Raw genomic sequence first — 8,240 nt, forward strand, 5'->3', positions numbered from 1 at the left:
ATATTTCAATCCCTTTAATGCTGGATTCCATTTAAAGAAGACATTATTAGAGCAGGAAGTACAAGCATTTAAAAATATGTAGTTCTCATATATTCAGGGTCTCTGTATATCAAGCTAACTCAGATGTTTTGAAAGCTTTTCTTTAAATGTAGTAAATGAAATATCTGTGGCTAAAAAGTTTGGGATTTGTGATAACTTTGTAGTCATGTAAAACGTAAGTGTGTGGTACCTCTCCAAATGTGGCTATTCTAATAAAGAAAGAAGTGAGTCCCCCCCAAAAAAAGAAAGTTAAACACAGAGTTACATACAACCCAGAAATTCTACTCCTAAGTATATACCCAAGATAAATGAAAACATATGTCCATATAAAAACTGTACATGCAAATTCATAGTAGCATTATTCATAGTAGCCAAAAAGTGGAAACAACTCAATTGTTCATCAACTGATGAATGGATAAACAAAATGAGGTCTATTCATACAATGGAATATTATTTGGCAATAAAAAGGGATGAAGTATTGATACATGCTACAACATGGATGAACCTTAAAATTATGCTAAATGAAAAAATCAGTCACAAAAAACCACATATCATATGATGCCATAATACGGAAGGTCCAGGATAGGAAAATCTATAGAAACAGAAAATAGATTAGTGGTTGCCGGAGCTCAGGGAATAATGGTATTACCAGTTGAGTAACTGATTATGGGTATGGGGTTTCTTTTGTAGATATGAAAATGTTCTGAAATTAGATAGTTGTGTGGGTTGCGCAACTCTCAATATACTAAAAACCACTGACTTACACACTTTTAAAGTGAATTTCATGGTATATGAATTAAATCTCAATAAAGCTATAAGGAGAAAGATTCAATTACAGGGTTTTATTTGAGCTATCAAGAAAATATTTTTTTACTTCAAGATGTCCCCCATATCAACTCTAGTCCTTTATTTATTTGTTTTATTTAACTCAAAGTCAAAGGTTCAGAAAGCAAGAAGCCCATATGCTCAACTCTACCTCGACATTCTATTCCAAAATGCTTTCTTGCCCTCAGAAAATACCCCAAACATGTACAGCAAAAAGAAACTCCCCTGCAAAAACAGATTGCTAAAGACCTAGGAGAATATGGGAAAAATCTAGTTGTCGTTGGAGCCAATTAAAGATGATTTTCACCTTAATCCGAAAAGGTTCCTTCTCAAGTAAGTAGCTGGGAGATAACAGGTAAGGTACGTAAATCCACATGGGAAGGGTGACCTAGAACCTTGGGAAGAATGATAGAAATCATTGCCCTTACCGAAAGAAATCCTGTGACTAGGGAAGGAACTTCTTTCCCAATATGACCTAGCAGGTTGTTAGCAGGATACAGGTCTCCTGACTCCCCTGCTCAGAGTACTTTGCCCCACGCCAAGCTGTGTTTTGTCCAGAACCCCTCAGAGCCTCACAACGTAGACCACGTGACACTGTCAATCAAGGCTGTTGAATGCATCATTTTGACTTAAGTTGAGCAATTGTCTGGTTAAAGGGTTGTCAAGAGATTTCAACAGGCAGATTTAGGGCCAGATTTGACCAACAGATAGGTTTCAGCCCACAACTCAATTCCAAAAAAAAAGTGTTGTTTTTTTTTTAAATTGGTTGCCAATATTTAAAAATAGGCTATGTTACAAACAAATCTGGATTTCTAACTCTTCCTGAAAACTTAAGTGGAATATCTAGCAACACCAGGCCAGCATTATCATTTGACAGCTGACTAAAGGTTAAGTACAGGCTGCCCTTGAGGAGAAGGTGTGGACGCTCCTGTTCTTCAGTCTCCAGCACTCTTGTATCACACCCCACCCCTTTGATGTCACCTGCCTGGTGTTTGTGGGCGTTAAGAGCTTGCACATCCTACTGCTCTACGCCAATGTTTTCAACAGAGGATGCACCTCTGAATCCCCTGAGTGCCTCAAAATGAGGAACCTGGGCTCCACCCCAGACTGAATAAATAAGAATCTCTGAAGTTACAGACCAAGAATCTGAAGTTGTATTATTTAAATTTCTAAAGTAACTCTGAGACACTTCCACAACTGAGAACTCTTGGTGGAGAGTAGACTCATTGAGGTCCACACTGTTTCAGGACAAACAATGACATTCTCATCTGGAATGTTGGTTACTCATCATCTCTAAAAACCACCATTGCCCAAATACCATCCCTGGCCCGGCCCAGAGAAAGGATTTGGGAGTGGAATGGGGAGGGAGGTGCTGAAACCAAGATTCCCCTGACCTCATCCATAGCTGAATCAGACAGAGCCCAGGCCTGGTGACGAAAGAGGGCCAACCCCCAAAATCAGAGAGCATTCAATCCTTATCTTGGTTGATGGAAGAGCACTATCCACTTATTTCCTTAATGGGCCACTGTTTCTAATGTGAATGAATGGCTCGTGGAGAATGAAACAGCCCAGCAGGAGCTGCATGTGTCTTAGATGAGACAGACGCACAAATCTATTCCTTGTTTAAAGAATCACACTGCTAAGAATAGAAACTGAAACACACGCTCAGGCGTGTGCTCACACAGCCCTGAGGAAGGCCACAGCGGAGCTGGAGAAATCCACAGCTTAGCGGAGGATAATCTGAGAATCACAGAGCGGAAGGGTGTCCCTGAGATCTTTCCCTCTAAAGCTCTCGTTTTACAGATGAGGAAGCAAAGGCCCAGATACAAAGGAGCAGTCCCAGCATTGCCTAGAGATAGAGCAGAAGCACAATTGGAACTCAGATTCTGTCTCCCAGCATGGGCATTACCCAGCATGGAGCACCAGCTTGGGTGGCCAAGAGCCCAGAAGGCTGAGCAGTGCCAAAGTCACACCACACGTCTTGGGTGCTCACCATAGCATTTTGTAAAATAATGAAAAATCAAAAACTACCTAAATATTAAACAACAGGGGCTCAGTTAAATAGATAATGCTACAGCTATAGTATGGAATACAATGTGGCCATGAAAAATGATTTTTTTAAAGTTAATAAATAATTTTTATTTATGTAGGCTACAAAACAATATGTACAGCATTTATTTATATATTATATATAAGGTTATATATAATACATATGTATATAACATATACGCATACAATAGCTACCATTTGCTGAGCTCTTACCATGAGTCTGGCACTGTGCTAATCACTTAAAATGTATTATCCAGTTGAATCCACACATCAACCATCTAAAGTGGGTTCTGTTATTATTTGTATTTTACCAAAAAGCTGCAGCACGGAGATGTCATAGCTAGTAAATGGCAGAGTACCCAGAAGGTCTGAGCTCCAGAGCTTTTTACTTGACCACCATGTATAGATTTTAAAACAAGAAAGAAAGAAAGACTGGCAGAGCAGGATATCCAGTTATCCTGTGTAGTGAGATCACTGGTGAGTTTTATTTCCTACTTTCAGTTTTTCTGTACATATTTCTCACTCTTTTTTTTTTTTTTTTTTTTGTAATTCTCCATTCTCTCTTACCCCTGGCCTCTGATAATCTCTAATCTACTTTCTGCTTATGAATTTTCCTATTCTAGATATTTCATAAATGGAATCATACAATATTTGTCCTTCAATGTCTGGTTTATTTCACTTCACATAGTGTTTCAAGATTCCTCCAGGTTGTAGCATGTATTCACGTTTCTTTCCTTTTTATGGCTACATAGTATTCAATTGTAGAGGTATACTACAATTTATTCATTCATCTACTGATGGACATTTGTGTTGTTTCCACCTTTTGGCTATTGTGAATAATGCTGCTATGAACATTCATGTATGTGTACCTCAGTTCCTGTTTTCAGATCTTTTGGGTATATGACTAGGAGTGGAATTGCTGGGTTAAATGGTAATTCTATGTTTAACTTTTGAGGAACTGCCAAACTGCTTTCTACAGCAGCTACAGCATTTTACATTCCCATGAGTAACGTACAAATGTTCTAACTTCTCCACGTGTTCATCAACACTTGTTATTTTCCATTTTTTATTATAGCTATCCCAGGTGTGAAGTGCTCTTCTCATTGTAGTTTTCATTTGCATTTCCCTAGTGACTGATGATGTTGAGCATATTTTCATATGCGTATTTGCAATTCATATGTCTTCTTTGGAGAAATGTCTATTCAGGTCCTTTGTCTATTTTTAAACTGGGTTGTTTGTCTTTTTGTTTGAGTTGTAGGAGTTCTTTATATATTCTGGATATTAAGCCTTTTTCAGATACGTGATTGGCAAATTCTCCCATTCTGTGGCTTTTCACTCTCTTGACGCGGTTCTTTGATGCACAAGTTTTTAACGTTAATGAAGTCCAGTTTCTATTTAAGTCAGCAAAAAATATAAAATTATGTTTATGAACAATTTTAATTGTATGGGGAAAGCAGAAGCCAAAGTTACACATATATGATGTAACTATGTGAAAATAAGTCGTAGTTGGATACTCTGGGAGAATTGACTATTCCAGGAAGACTGAGAATCAGGTCAATATATAGAAAATACTTATGTTGTCCTCTATCATTCAGATTGAACTGTAATGTCTGCTTTGTCTCTTTCTTCCCTGAAGCAGCTTTCCAAAGAGAAGCACACCTGCTGCTCTACAGGGACTGAGTGCTGAAAATTGAGCTTCCTGTAGCATCCAGGCCTGGTTTATCAAGCTCCAAACAGGTCTCTTTTATTCACATGCTTTATCAGGACGATGACTATAGCTGTTTTAAAGATTTGTGACTAAGAAAAGACCAAAACAGTGGAAGAGAGAAGAGGGCAGTCCTTTTTTTTTCTTTCAAACGATAAGCTATGACATCTCTAGCCTTCAGAACAGAAGAGCACTTCAAACACAGCCATATGGATATAAGTTAGACAGCTGGTAGAACCTGACAATAAGGCACGGAAGACAGATCCTAGGAAGCTTTCCGAATGCAGTGGTTTCTGGGCTCTGTTCCTGCCCCCACAGAATTACACTGTTTCAGGAGAGAACTGAAAGGAAATGCTTTGTGATTGCAATCTTCCCTCTGTGCCCCATGGGGCATGGGATACTTCTGTCTCCCGCAGGTGTAACACCAGTGGGCTGGTGAGAACAAACAAGGTTTTCTTTACAAGGCATTCAGGAGTCCTGGACAGAGAGTGTGAGACATGGCGTCCTAAATGTTAGAAAGGGAAAGGTCCTGAGAAATCTGTGACTCCACCCCCCATATTAGTCAATGATGGGGCACTGCGGGGTCCAATAAACAGCCCACTTCTTCACCCACGTTCCAAACCACTTGAAAAATAGGGCCAACAGAAGGAGATCAAAATGTCAGCTGTATTACTAATAAGCACTAGACTGGAGGATATGGCTTAGCTATGACGCCAAATGGGCTTGCTTACACTACTCCCAGAAGACACTTACCACTGAGCTACGGGCAGGGCTCTAAAAACCGCAGGCCTCATCATATAGGGATCTGTCTCCGTAAAACTTGTAGCACATAGAGGAACACAAAATAACTGCCCCTTTGGGTCAGACTGGCTCCACCCCCAATCCCTACACCCCCAAAAAACAAAGGGAGTAGTTAACTGAGCATGTCCAGATCATCCTTCCAAACTCATTAATTAGATACTCATACCTTCTTCACAGGGAAAGGTGAATCGGGGGTGGGGAGAGAGGCTAGGAGTCTTACTCTAGTGATTTTCAAATTTTAGTGGGCATCAGAATCACCTGAAGAATTTATTACAACACAAATTGTTGCACTTTACCCCCAGAACCTGGATTCAGTAGATCTGGAATAGGGTTTGATAAACTGTGCTCTTTAACAAGTTCCCCAGTGATGCTAATGTTGCTTATTTGGGAATCACCCTTTGAGAACCAACAGTCAAAGAGAATCTCTTCACTTGGAAACATAAGGAGGAATAAGTGTTCCCCTTGACAGTAAGGACTTGCTTAGTTGCCAGTGAGAGAAACCCGACTCAAACTGAAATAAAAAGAATTTATCGGTTCATGTAACTAAATGATACAGCTGTTGATCTAACTTCAAGCACGACTAGACTTAGATGGTATCTTCAGGACTTTCTGTATTCTCTGTATCTCTCAGATGTGTTTGTTCTGTATGACTCTAGTCTTGGGTAGTGTTTCCCCTGGTGTTAGTTGGCAAAATAGCTCCACTTACATTCCTTCCCCTAAGCCAGTATTTCTCAAACTTCACCATGACCAGAATCACCTAGAGGGTGTAAAACACCCTCAAACTTCACCATGACCAGAATCACCTAGCGTCTGTAAAACACAGACTGATGGGCCCCCACCAAGGAGTTTCTGATTCAGTAGGTCTGGGTAAAACCCAAGACTTGGCAATTCTAACAAATTCCCAGGTGATAATATTGATGCTATCAGAAGAATGGAGAAAGGATACTGAGGAGACATAAACAATAGATGCTCACTACTCTTTGTTTTATAGATCAAGAAACTGAGAGGTTAAGTGGCTGGTCTGTTTTATTCCATGTAGAAGATAAAAGTTTTTCTAAAGGGCACGTTGGCACAGTAGAAAGAGCATGGGTTTTGAAGTAAGAAAATCTGACGTCACATCCCATCCCTACACTGACAAACTGAGTGGTTTAGGGCAGATCACTGAACCTCTTGGCTCCTCTCTTTAGTGTTTTAAAATGAGAATAAGAGTAACCCCTACTCATAGTGTGAGATGAGGGTGTGATGATTTACTGGAACAAGTAAGAGTAATTTATAGTTAGAGAAGTATTAGATAGATGGGAGTTTAAAATTATTTTAGAAGTCAATGTGAATTATAATACATGAAAAGTAAAACTACACAATTACAGACCAGCCCAGTGGCTCAGGCAGGTGGAGCTCCGTGCTCCTATCTCCGAAGGCTGCGAGTTCAATTCCCACATGGGCCACCAGGTTCTCAACCACAAGGTTGCCGGTTCAACACCTCAAGTCCCGCAAGAGATGGTGGGCTGCGCCCCCTGCAACTAGCAACGGCAACTGGACCTGGAGCTGAGCTGCGCCCTCCACAACTAAGACTGAAAGGACAACTTGAAGCTGACGGCACCCTCCACAACTAAGATTGAAAGGACAACAACTTGACTTGGAAAAAAGTCCTGGAAGTACACACTGTTCCCCCAATAAAAGTCCTGTTCCCCTTCCCCAATAAAATCTTTAAAAAAAAAAAAAAAACCTACACAATTACTTTTTTTGTTTGCTTGTTTTATTAGTACTATTTTTCACCAATACAATTGGCAAGGTCAAATATTTGATAACACTATGGAGCAAAAGTCCGGTTGAAACATATACTTTCATTCATTGCTGGTTGAGTCCAGCCCATATCCAAGGACCTTTCAATGTACTCAGGGACCCAGGGCCTCAAGAATTTCAGCTCTTTGCCTGAGGGATTTTTCTGAACTGTGGAAGTCCATTCCAGCCACTAGCAGGCCAGGCCAGGGAATCAACACTTAGCCCCTGCTCCCGTCTCACACCCCCACACTCCCAGAGCAACCTTCAGCTGATGACTCTTGGAAGATACAGCTCCCACACCTTTCTTTAGGAAAATCCAGAAGTGAGTATTCTGCATCGTTTCTCTTAATTTCCCAGTGGGATTAAGCTCCCGTCACCCACTGTAACAGCTGGCTTCATAATACACCCCTTGCTAGTTGATGGTTGCATTCCCTTCCCTGTATCATTCTCCCACCCCTCAACTTTCCGTGTCCCCTGCACTCCAAAATAAACTAATTGCACTAGAATCATTGTTGTGGAAATAGGCTTTTCTGGGAGAACCCCAACTAAGATATAAACATCTTTGGGAGTGGGGATATCTAGCACATTATAAATTCACATGCCCTTTGACCTAGCAAAACTAATTCTAATAACTTATTTAACAGGAATATTCACACATGTGTAAAACAACATATATTAAACTATTTACTGAAGCAGTATTTGTGATATCAAGATTTTGACACAATTTAAATGTCTATTAATTTGGGAATGGTCAAATAAATCAAGGTACATTCATACAATATGATACTATGCAGCAAAAAAAAAAAAAAAAGGAATTCCTACTAACTTGGGACAATCTTCAAGGTTTATTTAAATGAGAAAAGCAAGATACCAAACAGAACGTATAATACACTAGCATTAGTGTAAAAGGGGAGCATATGTAAATGTGTATTTGGTTGTAATAATGTAGATTATTTCTAAAAGTATAAACAAGAAACTGGGAGACTATTCTTGTATATACTCTTTGGCATCTTTTGAATTTTGAACCATGTGAATGTAT

This window comes from Rhinolophus sinicus, chromosome 14 (assembly GCF_057876585.1).
Source record: "Rhinolophus sinicus isolate RSI-liver-muscle chromosome 14, RSI-T2T, whole genome shotgun sequence".
Lineage (NCBI taxonomy): Eukaryota > Metazoa > Chordata > Mammalia > Chiroptera > Rhinolophidae > Rhinolophus > Rhinolophus sinicus.